Source organism: Phocoena phocoena, chromosome 10 (assembly GCF_963924675.1).
Source record: "Phocoena phocoena chromosome 10, mPhoPho1.1, whole genome shotgun sequence".
NCBI classification, from domain to species: domain Eukaryota; kingdom Metazoa; phylum Chordata; class Mammalia; order Artiodactyla; family Phocoenidae; genus Phocoena; species Phocoena phocoena.
Window position 1 is genome coordinate 5,967,263 of NC_089228.1, and position 17,241 is coordinate 5,984,503.

The 17,241-nt window shown below is 49.9% G+C and overlaps 1 pseudogene; it reads left to right on the forward strand.

The window, feature by feature from the left end:
- Positions 1-14,304: 14,304 nt before the first annotated feature.
- The window catches only part of LOC136129024 (store-operated calcium entry-associated regulatory factor-like), a 50,484-nt pseudogene continuing 47,547 nt past the window's right edge, over positions 14,305-17,241 (forward strand).

Sequence of the window (17,241 nt, forward strand, 5' to 3'; positions counted from 1 at the left end):
CCTATCCCCTACACTCACTCTTGTTCACCCTGCTGCAGAGGCTTCCTCACTCTTTCTAGAACATTCCAAACCACCTGCAGCCCAGGACCTTGACGTTCCCTCTGCCCAGAATGCTTCTCCCTCGACACAAACATGATTCAATTCCTCACACGGTGCAGAGGCCATCCCTCCCATTCTCCCACACTGCACATCATCAACAACTGCTCAACACTGCAGTTTACATGCATTTGTCGACGTACTTCTTTCACGAGAGTGAAAGCTCTAGGAAGGCAGGACTGTCCATCTTGTGCATCCCTGTCCCTCACCACCTACAAGAGTCCTTGACCCCCATGCATGGGTTATCTGTGGAGTGGCCTGGGGCAAAATTTTTGGGCAACCAGGTGCTCGCTAACTGAACTAGTAAGATTCTCTCTAGAAAGGCTGAGTGTGAAACGCACAAAGCAGAGCAGTTGGTAGGAATCAGGGGCAGAAATCAAAAGCCATGAGGCTGCAGAAGCCAGGAGCCACAGAAACCACGAGGCAGCAGGTGGCATGGGCCAGGAGGTAGAAACAGGCTCCACCTGAGCAGGCATCTTTGTCTGCTTTCTTCTGCAGGAAATCCCAAGGGCCTGGAGGAGGGCCTGGTGCACACAGGTGCTCAGTAAATGTTTGCTGAATAAATGAAAGGTGGAGCGGAGAAAAGAGAAGAGTTAGTTGGCATAAGCAGGAACAGCCAAAGTGGGGCAAGGAGTGGAGACGCCGTGGACACGGCTGCAGGGAAAACAGCCTCCAGGGGATCCGGACAAGCCTTCAGTCTCTGGCAGTGTGATGGCGACACTGCTTTCTGTCTTTGCTACATCGCCCTATATCCAGGCAATAAGCCCCATTAACTGAGGCTAACTTGGACATGTCTCTAGTCCCTGCAACCCCAAACAACCTGCTAACAGGGAGGCCTCCCTGGAAGAGGCACCACTGAAGGGGGAACTTGGAACAGGCAACCCCAGACCCCTCTTCTTACTTTCTTTTTTTTTAAACAGCTTTACTGAGATACAATTTACATACCATGAGATTCACTTATTTTGCTATGTATATTTTATCACAATTAAAAAACCTCAGAATAAAACTCTTGGGGACTTAGGGTTTGAGTGGGCAGAGGAGGCAGGAGGGTATGTTGGCAGCAAAGTCACAGTGATGAGGAAGCACGAGGTATGCCTGGGGAAGGGTGAGGTGTCCCACATGGATGGGCAGATGAAGAGTACGGGGGTGGGGGGTGAAAGGCAGCCAGGGCGAGCCTGCCAAGAGCCTATGTGTAGCACTCTGGCTCAGGGTCTGGATCGGCTGTGATGAGCCTCGGAAGGAGAACAGTCTGCCCAAAGCCAGCGGTGGTGCCCGCAGAGGTCAGGAGAGCTGGGTTCTAGAGCCGGCTCTGCTGTTAGAGCAGGTGTGGCCCCGGGCAGGTCACCCTCCCTCTCCTGGCCCCTCGCTCCTCCCTCCGGCATCCCTCAAAGTCCCTTGCTGCTCTAATTTCCCCTAAACAAATGTGGTAAGGAGAATGGGGCTGGGAGCCAGACCTGGCTTAGAAGCCCGGGTCCTTCACTTTCTAGCGGCATGACCCTGAGTTCCTCATCTCTAGGACGGGGACAACAGTCCCGACCGCACACGGCTGCTTAGAGGGCCAAATGGGGCAACAAATAGAGAGGGCTTGGCACGAGGCCCTCACATGCTAGCGCCATCAGTACCACCACGTCGTGTTAGCCGATGCTGATGAGATGCTTGAGGGCAATCCTGTAAACCAGCAAGCACAGAAGCGGAGACCTGCTCCCAGCTGCAGTGTTTGCAAAGTAACACTTAGTGCATGGATAGACACACAGCTTGGTGCCTGGGATGAAAGGGAGTAAAAGGCATTCGTTAGAAAAATGCTTGGTTTCCCTTAGTGACCAAGGACACAGAGAAAGCTCTGCGTGTTCAGAACTGGCACGGTGTCCTTGCTGTTACGGAGCCCAGCACCGATGGGGCAACCAGGCCCCACATCAGCCCGAACAAACCTGGGGTGTCCATCCTGTAACTCACTCAAGCTTTCTCTTCAATCCACAGAGCCAAATGCTCATATGATTTTTCTTCCCTGTTCGCCTGTGTGTTTTTTCTGCTTGTAATAGAAAACAACAACGTCTCTGGGTATCTGTGAGCATTCAACATTGGAAATCCAAGGCTTAGTTTCATGACTTATTCCTACTATGTAGCCTGGAACTCGGGAAAAAGGGTACGGACAGGGTCTAGCACCTAGAAACACCCCCTTTTTATATTTATAGGACGGACTGAATGGACAAATGCAACGTAAGCTACCAAGCGAAAAACTGGAAGGGTTACCTAGGGCTGAGCAATTTCCAACAACACTTCAGGCAATTAGCATCTCACCGTGAGGGGCTTCCTAGCACAGAAGAAAGGGATCCAAGTATCTCGGTTCAAACCTCAGCTCAGCTAAGCTAGCTGTGTGACCTTGGGCCAGCCACTTAGCCTCTCTGAGCCTCAGTCAGCACTGTGCTTCCCCATCTGAGAACATCACATCCCACTTTGTTGTTATTCTTCCAGCATCTGTCTTCATCACCCTGCAAAACCAATGGCTGTGTCTGCCTGTCCACTGTAGTGTCACCTGTGCACGGCAGGGGCACGAGCCCTACGAACTCTCCAAATCCAGCTCTACCTTACCGCTCCTCTGCTGCTGGCCCGGACGTTGCCTCTTTGGGTTTAGCAAAGATTTCATTCAGCCCCGAGAACTTAAGCGAGGACTTTTTCTTCTGCAGGCCACTGGTCAAAGGCCAATGTCATTGTCTGACCCAGTAATGAACTGCAAGGCTGTTCTTGTTTCTGGCTTGATTTAAGAACTCCATAAAGGAAGCAGAGTTGGGTGAATGGTTTGATTAAGTGGAGAAGCTACATATCATCTACTCCCAGAAGAACTGGAGTGACTTCTACTAGGATCCCAATATCAGAACACACAACACAATCTATGTCTGTACCCCTACGTGGCAGAGAAAAAGCAGGGGTGGATGAGGAAACAGCTTATCTTTATGGGCAGGAAGAGTTTTAGAAAAAAGAGGGGAAAAACACCACACATTTCCATCTCTCGAGGAGTTTACAATCTGCTGATGGAAAGAGACAGGTAAAGCAGGTATTTATTTTACATTATGATGAGCGCATGGTGTCACAGAAGCACCTGGCCAGTCTGGGAGAGCAGGCAGAAATGAGAGAAGGGGATGATGGCCCTATAGATCCTTTCCTAGCCCATGCCCACCCCTATTACATCTGCTTCCCCTACACAGAACATCTCTCATGCCCCTGCCCACCTTAATTGCTTCCTGTTACCCTCCCTAATCACACGCTATGATGTGGCCTGACCAGGTCACCTGCTGGATGACCACATGCCTTCCCACCTCTGCCCGGAATATCCTTCCTTCACATCTCTACCCCTCGAAACCTTAGGTTTCAAAGCCCTGCTCACGCTCATTCATTCTTTCACTCAAGAAGTATTTCTGAGGGCTTACTATGTCCCTGACACTGTGATGGGCACTAGGGATATAATGGGGAAGCTGCAGCCCATGTCCCCAAGCTACTTAAAGCTGTGGGGAGACAGACAGTCACAGTAAGGAGTAATACGTGTGTGGTAGATGTGAGTCCAGAGAAGGGTCCTAGCCCAGCCTCGGTGGGGTGTGTTCATGGAAGGCTTCCTGGAAGAGGCTTCTGAGCCCTGACAAATGAGGTTAAAATGGAGAGAGGTGCCTATTAATGTACGTGAACCTATATAGTTATAATAATAGCTGACATTTATGGATGCTACTAGGAGCCAAGCACTGCACACATATTAACTCCTTTTCAGTCCCTACAAGCCTATGGGAGTGAGTACTGTTATCATTCCCATTGCCAGATGAGGAATCTGAGGCACAGAGAAGTTAAGAACTTGCTCCTGGTCACACAGCTACTAAGTGGCAGAGTCGGGGTTCAAACTCAGTGCACCCCAGAGCCCAGGCTTCTGACCACTGCATTCTGTTGTCTCAGGCTGCCAGTGTTATTCTGACATTTCCTCTTTTCACTTAACCATGAACTCATCACAGACATCCTTCTAAATGGTGCAACCCAGGCCCCATTCTACTTAATGGCTGCAGAGGGAGGATGACATTGGAATTCGAGCAGGGAAGTGATTTGATCAGATTCTTCCCTGGGAAACAGGCAGGGGGCCACCTAGGGGCAGGGGAGCTCTCTTGGGGTCCTGGGGAGGGAGGACCAGGCCTAAGCTCAGGCTGGGATAGGGAGGACGCTGAGGGGGGCTGGGCTCCGGGAACATGACCAGGCAGCAGCACCTCTCAGGGGATTGTGGAAGTGGAAGAAGGGGTCCTGAGACACCCCCCCCAAACCTTCTGCTTACAAGCCTCTTACAGACCCAGCATCTTTCCCTCTCGCCCCACCCTAGCCCGGCATGTCTGATTCTCCCTGAGAATCTCCCTGAGCGCACCCCAGCTGGCACTTCCAATTAAGAGGTATCGACCATCGGGGCTTCCCTGGTGGCGCAGTGGTTGAGAATCCACCTGCCAATGAAGGGGACACAGGTTCAAGCCCTGGTCCGGGAAGATCCCACATACCGCAGAGCAACTAAGCCCATGCACCACAACTACTGAGCCTGCACTCTAGAGCCCGCGAGCCACAACTACTGAGTCCACGTGCCACAACTACTGAAGCCCACGTACCTAGAGCTTGTGCTCCACAACAAGAGAAGCCACCACAAGGAGAAGCCCACGCACTGCAATGAAGAGTAGCCCCCGCTCGCCGCAACTAGAGAAAGCCCACGCGCAGCAACGGAGACCCAAAGCAGCTAAAAATAAATAATTTTTTTAAAAAGAGTGACTGACCATCAGTTTCAGTTCAGCTGACATGTGCAGATGTAGTATCTATGGAATTCTTAATTCATTGAATATTCTTTGCCCAGGAGGGTCACAGCTATTCTATCCAAAGTGCAAAAAACAAAACAAAAACACCACAAGTTACCCAGAAGCACTGCTTTAACACCGTCCTCTAGTACCACCCCATCCAGCCCCACCACATTCGGCCACCTGTCAGTCCTACTGCACCTGCTCCAACAGTCTTAGTCTGTCCACTTCTCTCCAGGGCCACCACCGCTGGTCTGAGTGACCTTCCTCTCTCACCTGGACAACTGCAATAGCCTCATTCCTGGTCTCCCAGCTCCACTCTAGCATAAGTTAGTCCACATCTCTAGCCTCAGTTTTCTTATCTCTAAAATGGGCACACTGACACTTCTCTCACAGGGCTGTGGAGAAGACGGGGTGACATGATGAACCAAAAGCCCTGGCCGGGAGTGCCTTCTCAATAGATGACAGTTCCTTTCCTCCATCAGCTGGCTGGGAGGGATGAGAAAGGTGAGGGACTCTTCTGCTTTCATACTCTGCTGGTGCACATACGAAGCAGGCACCAGCGGCCTCTGCACATCCCTGCCTCTCTTGACCTCACTCCTCCAGCTACAGGGCTTCTTGCCTGTTTCCTGCCTCTTGTTTCCTTCCATAGAGTGAGAGGTCCTCTAGCTTCAGACCCTGGGCTCTCTCCCACTCCTCATTCACTCTCCGGGGCCTGTGCAAGATGCCACGTATTTATAAGAGAGTTTGAGAGATGAAATAGGCAAGTCATACTCAGGCTCTGCTGGGCTACTCTTAGGAGCCAGCCTGTCTGCTGGGCTCTCAGTCAGCCGACGGAGCCTAGGAGAAAGACCTAGGCTCTGCAGGGACCCAGCCCTGCCCACCCCTGGGGCAGGCAGGAAACCCATCCGATTCTAGCCTTCAGCATTAGCCAGCCCACATGCTCCAGTGTCACTCGGATCAGTAATAACGGTGACGTTTTGTTCTCCGGCTACCTTGCTTTTTGTCTTAATACTCAGCTGGTGCAGAACTCAGGCCAAGCAGAGGAGTGCTATTTACGGGCCTCCCCCCGCCCCCCAACAGGACTGAGCAGCGGGAGAAGACCCTGTCCGCTGTTCCTACCTTGTTAATGGAGATTCTCAGGGCCTCCCTCATCAAGCCCGGTGCTCGGTGCTGTGAGAACCAATCAATAAATGACTGACAAATACTTCCTGAGCTCCTGATACAACCGTGAAAATAACTCATCTTTGCTCAGTGTTACTTACTACTTTTGAGACGCCTAAAAAGCATTTTCAGGTACTCGAACGCTACGAGGTGCTGGTATCTTCACCAACTTGGTGGTCTTTACTGCCATTTGCATGATCAGGGCACGCCCTTGTCTTTCAGGATCTAGCTGTGAACTCACTTCCTGCATCCAGTAAGTTTTCATTACACACCTACTAGGTGCCAGGTGCTATTAACAAAGGCACTGCAGGTATAGCTGTCAACCAGGCAGATGACACCCCTACACTCCTGTACTGGCGATCTGGTGGCAGTGACGAAGAAAATCAACAGACAGGGACTGGACTGGGCAGGGGTCAAAACGGGGTAGTCGGGGAAGGGCTCTCCAAGGAGGGAACGTCTGAGTCCTCAGTGATGGGAAGGTGCCAGCCATTGCAAGACCTAGGGGAAGAGGCTCTCAATAACACTGTGAGTGGTGGTACTATTATTAATATTAGGATTCCCCTTTTACAGATGTGCAAACTGAGGCCAGGGAGGTTAAACCGCTTCCTCCGAGGCCAAAAAGGTAACTATTTATGGCACCAGGTCAAAACTCTGAAACCCCAACTATTGCCACCAAACCCACTTGCCTGTAGTTTCTAGAACTTTTAAAAAGAATCTTAACCTCGGAGATCTTCAACAAAGTAGCATGCAGCACACCCTCAAGAAGCCTCCAGTTTAATCTGAGAAAACATCTTTACACAGAAACACTCATCACACAAGGTGGGTCACAAATTAATGCATAGGATTAAAACAGTTTCAAAAATTTTAAATCCAGTGGGATTTATTTTGAAACCTGACAAAATGACCCCCAATTTTTTGGGTAAAAAGAAATCCATGTAAGATAGTTATTTATTCATCGGTTTGTTTAATAAACACCTACGAGTTGCCAGGTTCTGCTGTCAGTGCTTTTCAAATATTAATTCTTTCAAACCTCATGACTCATTTAATACTCATAACAATCCTGTAAGTTAATACAGTCACTAACCCCACTTTCTAATCAAGGGAATCAAGGCAAAGATAGGGTGGATGGCCTGCCTGAGATACATTGCAAAGTGGGGGAGCCAAGATCCAAACCTACGTCATCTGGCCTGGAACCTTTGCTCTTTGCCGTAAACTGAATTTACAAGTATCATTTACACAATTGAATTTATATGTACGATTACATTTTGTCTCTTTCTACCTGACATGAACTTGTTTTCAGAAGGTCTGATTTAAATGCAGAATTTATGGTTTCCCCCAAATTTGCTGTGGGGAGCCCTCGAGAGGCTCTTGGAAAAGTTAGACCGTCATCCTCCAGGGAGGTGGAAACTAGCTCTATCAGGGGCCCCTCAGGGTGGACGTGCCATACAAACAGCTAGATGCTTCGGACAAAGGAAAGAAAACAGGCTTCCATTGGGGGCCAGCGTCAACAGTCACACTGGCAGACACTCGGGATCACATGTGTGCGATGGCAATGGAACTGGGCTTCACTTGCACTGGGGGAGAGGGCCAGCGGGATGGATTTATTTAGTGATGATTCTCTCCAGGAACAGAGAAAAGCCATCTAGTAAATAAATGAAGTTCTCCTAAAAGAATAAACCAAGTGAGACCTGCCTAGAAAGTTTGAAAGAAAGAAAAAAAAGATAGAAAAAGAAGGGGAAAGCAGATGCCTTTGGGAGCTGTTAACATTTATGCTCCGCAGAGAATCCTCCGAGCAGCATGGCACAGACCTGCACTGCTCTCCTCCACCTGCGTGGCGCCCAGCCAGCGTCTGCCCTGGTCCTGCCACGACCCTGTCTGATGCTTGGCCGCCCGAATCAGCAGAAAGTTCAACACCTGAACAGCTGGGAAGGAGACCCGTTGCTGAGGAGTGGGTGTCCAGGTTGCAAACCCTGAAATAGAAAACCGTGTGAATGGTGCTCCCTGGAGTTGTACGACGCGGCAGCTCTGCCTCTAAAGATGCAGAGCAATTGAGGATCTGACGCAGGTGGCAGAGGCGAGGAAAGGAAGAGCGAGCCAGTAGATGGGATGGGGACAACTAGAGAAATACGTGAAAAGAGAACTGAGTGAGACCTTCATCTTACACCCAAACCCAGACAGTTTAGACAGTGGTAATTTGCCGTGAAAGATGAAACTATTAAAACAATTCACAACTAGAAACCTTGTCTTCCTAGTCTGAATAATGGGGGTAAGAGTAGCTACCTCATGGCCTTGTTATGGGGATCAAGAGAGATGACCCACCGAGCTGATCTCCCTGTGCTATGCGGCTGCTTCCACTAGCTATCTACCTTACGTCTGATAAAGCAGAAACCAACACACCATTATAAAGCAATTATACTCCAATAAAGATGTAAAAAAAAAAGAAAAAAGAGATGATCAAAATTAGCACAGGGCCTCGTGTTTTAGTAAAAGAGGATTGAGCGATGATTCAGCTGAGAAACTTGCCCAAATCTAGCCACCCCGGGGGTCAGAGGGAAATGGCTGGAGGGGTGTGGCCCCAGGTCATAATCTGGGGATTTCAGGCAAACTGATTATCGCAGAGGGGGAAAGAGGACGTGCGCATGGATGGAGTCACGTGCCACCAGAGAGTAGTAATTCACAGCATACCCCGTCTGCAGACGCAGCAGTTTTAGAAGCAGGAGGAGACAGGTACCAGACTCTCACCCTGGGCTGGACTTCCTTCATCTGGGATCCTTGGCTGGAAGAACCCTACCCAGAGCCCAAGGCGGGCTCTCCCCACAGCACTCAGGACACCTGGGTCCACAGACTCTGCCCACTTCCCCCTGAGGCAGCCCGAGCCTCTCCCCGTTGGAAAGTTCTGCCTTGGACTGAGCTGAAACCAGCTGTCCTCCCCACCCTGCACTCAGCTTCCACCCAGTGGGGATCCTACTGGTCCATCCTACCAAACTCTCAACAAGAACAACACCAAGCTTACATAATCTCTTCTAGAGAACCAAGGAAATGGGAACACAGCCCACCTTGTTTTATGAGGCCAGCATAACAGTGAAACCAAAGTCTGACAAGTAAACACCAAACAGGAAAATTGCCAGTGAATCTCACTCATGAGCTCATGATGTTAAAGTCCTCAGCAAAAAGGGGATGAGAAATAGCCCAGCAAAAGAGATGCAACAGGACAACCCAAGTTGGGTTTATCCCAGAAATGCAAAAATCAAGGTAGTTCACCATGTTAACAGATTGAAAAAGAAAAATCACGACCATCTGAGCAGAAGCAGGAAAAACATCTACTTCCATATGTGACTAAAAAGGAAAGAAACACTTGGCAAACTGGGAATAGAAAGGAGCTTCTTTAATCTGGTAAAGATTATCTGCCAAGGAAATTCCCTGGCCGTCCAGTGGCTAGGGCTCAGCGCTTTCACTGCCGGGACCTGGATTCAATCCCTGGTCAGGGAACTAAGATCTCACAAGATTATCTACCAAAACCCTAGATAAACATTATACCTAACTGTCAAATGTAGACAGCTCTTCCATAAGAGAGAGAGAGAGAGAGAGAGAGAGAGAGAGAGAGAGAGAGAGAGAGAGAGAAACCCAAAGGGAAAAAAGGAATGGAAAGGAAGAAACAAAACTTATTTGCACCTCCTATAATTGTATACACAGTATCTCCAAAATAATCTACAAATACATTTTTTTGAATTAGAAAGTTTAGCAAGATTTCTGCATACAAAATCGATGTGCAAAATGCAAAAATATTTCTCCAAAAAAGCAACCAACATAGCATAATTTTTTTAAAAATATATGTGTAGATAGATATAGATATACCATTTACAACAGCATATAAAATATCAAATAACTAGGAATATATCTAACAAAAGATGTGCAAGACCACCAAGGGACATTAGGAAACTGGACCTAAACTGTATCCTAAATAATGAAGAGAGATACCATGTTCATGGAAGTCTAAATACTGCACCCTCCACCCCCAAGGGGCAACAGAGAGCTCAGCAGGAACACCTGGGCAGATCAGAGCAACCTGGGCTTATATTCTACCTCCTGTTGCTTCTAAAATGTGTGACTCTGGTGTGTTTGACCAAGCCCTCTGAACTCCAGTTTCCTCACCTGTAAAACATGGATAGCCATTCCTGTCTAGTTGTGAGGAGTCAATAGATAATAAAGCACTTTGTGGGGGGAGGGGAGGGATTAATTTGGAATTTGGGATTAACAGAAACACACTACTATATATAAAATAAAGAAAGAACAAGGACCTAATAGGAAACTATATTCAATACCTGTTTTATATATATATATGACTGAATCACTACGCTGTACACCTGAAACATTATAAATCAACTATACCTAAAAAAAAAAAAAAGAAAGAAAGCACTTTGCAGAGTGCTGTATAAAAGCAGGGATTCTTATGACTAGCATTTTTGCCCCTTGTTGGTCTAAGGGTAGGGAAAAAGCTCTCTCTCCCAGATTAGGCCAGCTGTGTCTTTGCTTTTGCTCATCAACTTGTCATCAAAGGCACTGGTGAGTGCTTATTCTGTATACAACATTTTTTCATTCAGTGCTCACAGCAACCTATATGACGGGTGCTATGTTAGCCCCATTTTACAGATGAGAAAGCTGAGGCTCAAACAAGCAACTTGTCACTCATATATTCATTCATTCATTCGACATTCATGAGCCCGTTCTATGTACCAAGAGCTGTGAATACCCTGGTGAGTAAGTTGGACATGGTCCCTGCTCTTTTAGAACTGACAGTCGAGATGGGAAGACAGACAAAAATCATACCACAACTAACAAGCTGGCAGAACCAAGATTCAAACTCAGGTCTGCTGGACATGAGAATCCATGCTCTTAACCACTCCCCGAGGTGCCTTCCTCAACTTCCTCTGCTCCATCCTCTCTGTTGTGATGTAACGGTTTCTAACATCCACCCTGCCGGCAGCAACAAGTTTCAATGGGTCTTGCCATCCAAGCTGCTGCACAAACTGAGAGCTGTCAGCTTCGATCCTGGCCCATGTGATTCTCATGCATTATCACTGGAGAACTACAGCAGGGAAGATGAACGCATGAAGAGGAGAGGCATCCTGTACCCGCCTCCCCCCAGCATCAGCAGCACTGTTCCCAGTGAGTGTGCGCCTGAGTCCTCTGCCACCATTAACGGCAGAAGTGAGTCACTTATAAGTAAGATACGGGAGCTTTATGATAATTACATCCCGAGATTCAGGAATGCTCAGCGTCACTGTGAAAGGGAGAGCAGCAGGTGACTGGGCTTGAATGATCCTCTGCCAGGTACGTCTTTCAGATAAAACGTCTTGGATCAGGTGCAATTACAGCTAATGCCCAGCCTGAATGCTAATGAGAATTACTTACAATTGCTTGTAATTCTTTGCCATTTACACTACCTGTTTTATTCCTTTTCTTTTCCACCCTGGCATTAACCCTGAGAAACAGACACTAGAAGATATGATTAATGGCCATTTTGCAGATGAGGAAATTGATGCTCAAGGTCACTCTGCTCAAAGGGCCAGGGCTGGGGTTCTAATCCTGAACTTTCTTTACTACACCATTCTGTCTTTAAGGGGGAAAAAACCCCAGAACTCTGGATATGTCTTCTCCACCTGGAAGGTGCACAAAATATCAATCTGAAAGGCAGCTGGGGTGGCGTGTTCTGCTGACGTCTTTGCGTTGGTGAGGACAGGGCAGACCTTATGAAATGAACTTCACACCGACCTTCTGCCTTCCCACAACCATCAAGAGGCCCACACTTGTCCCTGAGAAATGACCATGAAGAGAGAACCTGGGCAGAAAGGTAAGAATCCTTCTCGTGCCCCACAAGCCAGAAAACTGTCCCAAATCCATGCCCCTCAGAAACATACCAGAGCATCAAGTTCAAGGTGCAGTGTGAAGGAGTGCGGTCTGCCATTAATGGTGGTAATCATGGTAATGCCCAGCGTTTGCTGAGTACCTCGCAGAGCACCAGAAGTTTTAAACAAGTTTGCACTGGAACTTGAGGTTTTAGGCTACTTAAAGCTTGAGCCTACACTGAGACTTCTTACATTACATCTAACACCAGATTACTCGCATTTTATAGACGAATAAGCAAGAGTCTTAAGGAGGTCGGGCAGGCAGCTCGCAGGTGGCAGAGCCAGGTTACCAAGCTGGGCCTGTTTGACCCTAACAGTAACAACAGTGACAACTAACATCTAAGTAGCACTTTTATGTACTGCCTCATAAAAGTGTACTGCATCTAGGTGCTGTATGCGCACAAACACAATTAGTTCTCTCACCAACCCGGTGAGGAATGTGCTAGGAATACTCCCATCCTAAAAATGGAACAGAGAGGTGTAGCAACTTGCTCAAGGCCACAGAGCCCGTAAGTGACAGCTCTGGGATCTGAGCCAGCTGCAGAATCCACACTTTTGATCTCTTTGCCATGCCTCCTCTTTGTTATAGAAAGGCCACACCACTTCCACCAGGCACTCCTGGACTGTAAAAAGGAAAGCGCAAACAGGAACATGGAATTCTGAGAGCGTCCGAGGAAAGGAAGATCAGGTACAAGTTCTTCCTACCTCGGACAGCCAGCCAAGGCGGGAGCACCCCCAGCCCAGCACTGTCCACACTCCTCTGGGCTACAGGGGCTCGGAGGCAGCTCCTGCCTCCACCCAGCTCTGAAATCATGTTCAGGCAGTGCAGAGCCATCTCCACCCTCTATCCTGGACGGATTCTCTCTCACACATGAAAATGGTATCAGGCTTCCCTACAGACTTTGCCTCCATCAGGGGAAATACCTCTTGAGACAGCAGGGTAGCCTCAGGCAGCCTCAGGCTCCCGTGTGAGGGTCCAACTAGCCCTGGGTCAGATTAGGGAATTTATGTGGGGCTGTCAGGGATTCCTGTGAGTGATAACCACTCAGCAGCAGGCCTCCTACACGACACCTGTCACAGAGAGAGGAGAGCGGTGCACGGGCATCAGGGACCCTGTTGCCTGGCATCTCTCTATTTTCACCTTTGCTGCTGCCAATCACAAGCAGAAGGGACCTAAGGTCCCATCTACAGCCTGAGTGTCACTGACAATCTGGAAGGAGTCAAGGAAAACCTATGTTCAAATCCCAACTCCTCCACGGACCACGTGGGCAACCCCAGGCAAGTTATTTAACCTCTGCGAGCCTCAAAAGACAATCTGTTCGATGAGCCCAGTAATAATAGTGCCCACTCTGCAAGGCTGCTGTGAAAACTAAGTGGGATAACGCATAATGATACTCTGACGGGTCCATTCTCTCTCTCTCTCCCAGTCTCTGCTCCTGCCTGACTCCAAGATTAAAGCTAAGATTGGGGCATTCAAGACCTCCCTATCGGATCCCCAGCTCTGCTCTCCTTCATGCTCTGGAGACACACTCCATCTGTGCTCCAGTCACAGGGACCTAGCCCGCATCATGGAATGAGTGCCCCAGGTACCTTCCGGCCGGGGGACCTGGTTCACATAGTACTTAGCCCCAGCACCATTCCTTCATCATCGGGCTCCAGGCCTGAGGTGGGAGCCCCCTGCCGGACGACAGCAACCCTGCCTGGAGCATCTCTGCATTACCAGCTCCCGGGCGCAGCGGACACCTCAGAGAGATTAAGGGATCGGGGTGGGGTCTCTTTGGGGGGCGGGGGGGGGGGAGGGGAGAGGCACCCAGAGAAGGAAAGAAGTTTCCGTGAAGAACTGCTGCGCTCCAGCTCCTGACTTCCTTGGCTCCTTCCAGAAAAATCGAGAGTAGCTTCTGGAATTTGGCTCCTGTCACCTGAAAGGGCAGCCGCAACGGGCTTCTGCCGCCAGAATCCACTCCCTGACAGTAAGGGCCACTCATCTTTCCACAGGATCCTCTGCGAGGCACAATGAGGCGGTGGTGGTCCGCCCCGGGTTTGCAGCCGTGCTGTAGGAGAGCGTGGGCAGTGGTCTCCACACTTCCCACACCAGACCCCTGGTGACGCTGAACCTGGGGCTTGCCCGCATGTCATTAAGTGGTGTGGGTCAGGCTGACTCGGGTTCAAAACCCTGGCTCTCTCCTTGACTCGGTGGTGCTCCTGGTCACAACTTTTCCTCTCTGAGCCTCTTTCCTTCTCTGTAGAATGGGTATAATGCCGGTTCATCAAGTTAAAGGGAGAACCGAAAGAGATCACGGATACCCAGTGTCTGGCATATTCAACGCACTCAAGAGATGGGCTCGGACTGCGGGGAACATCAAACTCAGAGCCTAGGGCAGCTCTGGGAAAAACGGAGACTCGCCCCCCCTGCCGGAGCCGGAGGCAGACGCCTGGGGCGCGCACGCTGGCGAACCCAGGCAAAGCCACAGGTGTGTGCGCGTCGGGGCGGGGGCCAGAGCTGGGTATCAGACAGGATGCCGCGGAGCCAGCCGCGCTCCGGGACCCTACCCGCGCCGCCCACAGTCGCCAGGGCCCCGGAGCGCGTCCACCCCACGCCGGCGGCTCCGGGAGCTCTGCGGCTCCGTGGGGATGCCCAGATCCAAGCCCGGCCACGCACAGCCTCGCCCCGCAGCCGCGGCCGCACTCCAGCCCCTGCCCGCGCCCTGCCCGCTCTCCGCTCCGACTCACCGGCGCCGGCTCCCGGGAAAGTTTGGTGGCGAGGCGTCCGCGGCAGCCAGGCTGCTCGGTGCTCGGCTGCGGCGGCAGGAGCGCCGAAGGAGCGGACCCAGAGGCGGGGCGCGGTAGGAGGAGCTGCGCCGAGGGGCGCCAGCCCGGAAGGCGGGAGGGAGGCGGAGACCTGGGCCCCCGGGCCTGCAGTGCCCCCGCCTCCCGCTCTGTGCTCCTAGGCCGCCCCCCTCTCCGCGCACGCTGGAAGGGGAGCGAGGGGGCGCCACGGGCTCGGACCCCTTCTCCCACACCTGCCCCAGGGTCAAAGCTGCTCCCGCAGAGCGCCCCGGCCTCCGGCTCTGCACGGTGCGGAGGTTCCTGGGGTCTGGAGGGAGAGGTTGAAAGCAGGATCAGAACCCTGGCGAGAACATCCTCCCCGCCACACACACACACACACACACACACACACACACGCACGCACACCCGAGGGCAGACAAAAATAGATGAGTCAAAATAAAGCAGAGAGAGAGAGAGAGAGAGTCAGAGATGCGATGATGTTTGACAAAGTGAACCACAGCCCGACTGACAAAGACATCTAGTGACACCCCACTTCTCCGTGTCCCTGCCAGAGAGGCCAAACTAGGAAAAGACAGACAAAGCCAGGCAAAGACTGGGATTGACAGATAGACACCCTACCCCTAGAGCTTCCACGGGGAACTAGAGAGACCCCCAAGGTCTAGAACCCCACACTCCTCAGCTGTTTCTCCCCAGCCGCTCAAATGAGCTCGTTTCAAAATTCAATGTGTTCCAATTAGCATCCTGAAGCGTAAGGATGGGGGTGTGGTTCTTCTGCAGGTCTCCTCTGCCCTGACTCTAGGAGCCTGAGAATTCTTACCGGCTGCCTTCATTTCCAGAGCTGGAGAAGAGAAGCAGTTTCCCCTCTCTCCTCAGCGCCAGGACAACTCCACTGGAACCGCTCAACTGTTATCTTATCTCAACACTCCAAAAGAGACACTCAAACTGAGTGGGAGAGGTGGGTGTTTTTGAAGGAGGGAGGGAATTCCCTGGCGGTCCAGCGGTTAGGACTCCGTGCTTTCACTGCAGGGGGCCCGGGTTTCATCCCTGGCCCGCCTCGCGTCCAAAAAAAAAAAAAAAGAAGGAGGGAACTGGGAGGGGTGGCTGTGTGTGAGTTTGGGGATATTTCATTTCATGGGGGTATCTTAGCCTCTTCTGAGTAGAGGGAAATTCCACTCAGTGGTGGTGAAATGGTGTAGAGCCAGTTTGAGGCCCAGCTTCATGAGCTGTGTATGGTACGAGTGATCTCTCCTTCCCGCCTCAGTGTCCACATCTGTGAAATGAAGGTTAATTAAAACAGCTGCCATTGTGCCATGCACTTTTCTAAATGCTCCAGGTGCTTACAACACCCTGAAAAAGCAGGAACTATTATTATCACTGTTTTGCAGAGAAGAAAACTGGGGTACAGAGAGGTTAAGTAACTTACTCAAGGTCACACAGGAGAACTGGGAATCCAACCTATGCAGCCTGGCTACAAGATCCAAAGTCATAATGACTGTACTGTAATCTTCAACTTGATGGGGCTGCTGGTAAGTTCCATGAGGTCATTTATGTAAAGCACTTAGCAAGTGCTCCATAAATGGTAGCTCAGAGACCACTGATCCTGTCTACAAGGTAGGGATTAAAGGGCTGATGGTAATGCCCAGAAATAGGAGACTTTGGATTCTGGATAACTGACGGACCATGTTACTATCCTGGGCTCCAGCTCTGACTTTCATGAAACTGAGAGGCAAAGGATTCCCCATTTGTTCCTCTGACCAGCCCCCTGTGTATTAGCATAACCCCACAACCAGAACTCACCCTGAATCCATAGTAAGCCCCCTCCCATTCCCTGGTGAGTCTCCAGGGCCCCTATATTTTACACTTTACCAGACTGATACACCCTTTGGAACTGAGTCAGCACTTGTGGTAGCAACTTTTTAAATTTTTAAAAATTTTTAAAATTTTATTTATTTTTTATACAGCAGGTTCTTATTAGTTATGTATTTTATACACATTAGTGTATATATGTCAATCCCAATCTCCCAATTCATCTCACACACACACACACACACACACACACACACACACACACACACAGCATTCCCCGCTTGGTGACCATACGTTTGTTCTCCACATCTATGTCTCAATTTCTGCCCTGCAAACCAGTTCATCTGTACGATTTTTCTAGGTTCCACATATATGCGTTAATATACAATATTTGTTTTTCTCTTTCTGACTTATTTCACTCTGTATGACAGTCTCTAGATTCATCCACGTCTCTACAAATGACCCAATTTCGTTCCTTTGTATGGCTGAGTAATATTCCATTGTATATATGTACCATATCTTCTTTATCCATTTGTCTGTGGATGGGCATTTAGGTTGCTTCCATGACCTGGTAATTGTAAATAGTGCTGCAATGAACACTGGGGTGCATGTGTCTTTTTGAAATATGGTTTTCTCTGGGTATATGCCCAGTAGTGGGATTGCTGGGTCATATGGTAATT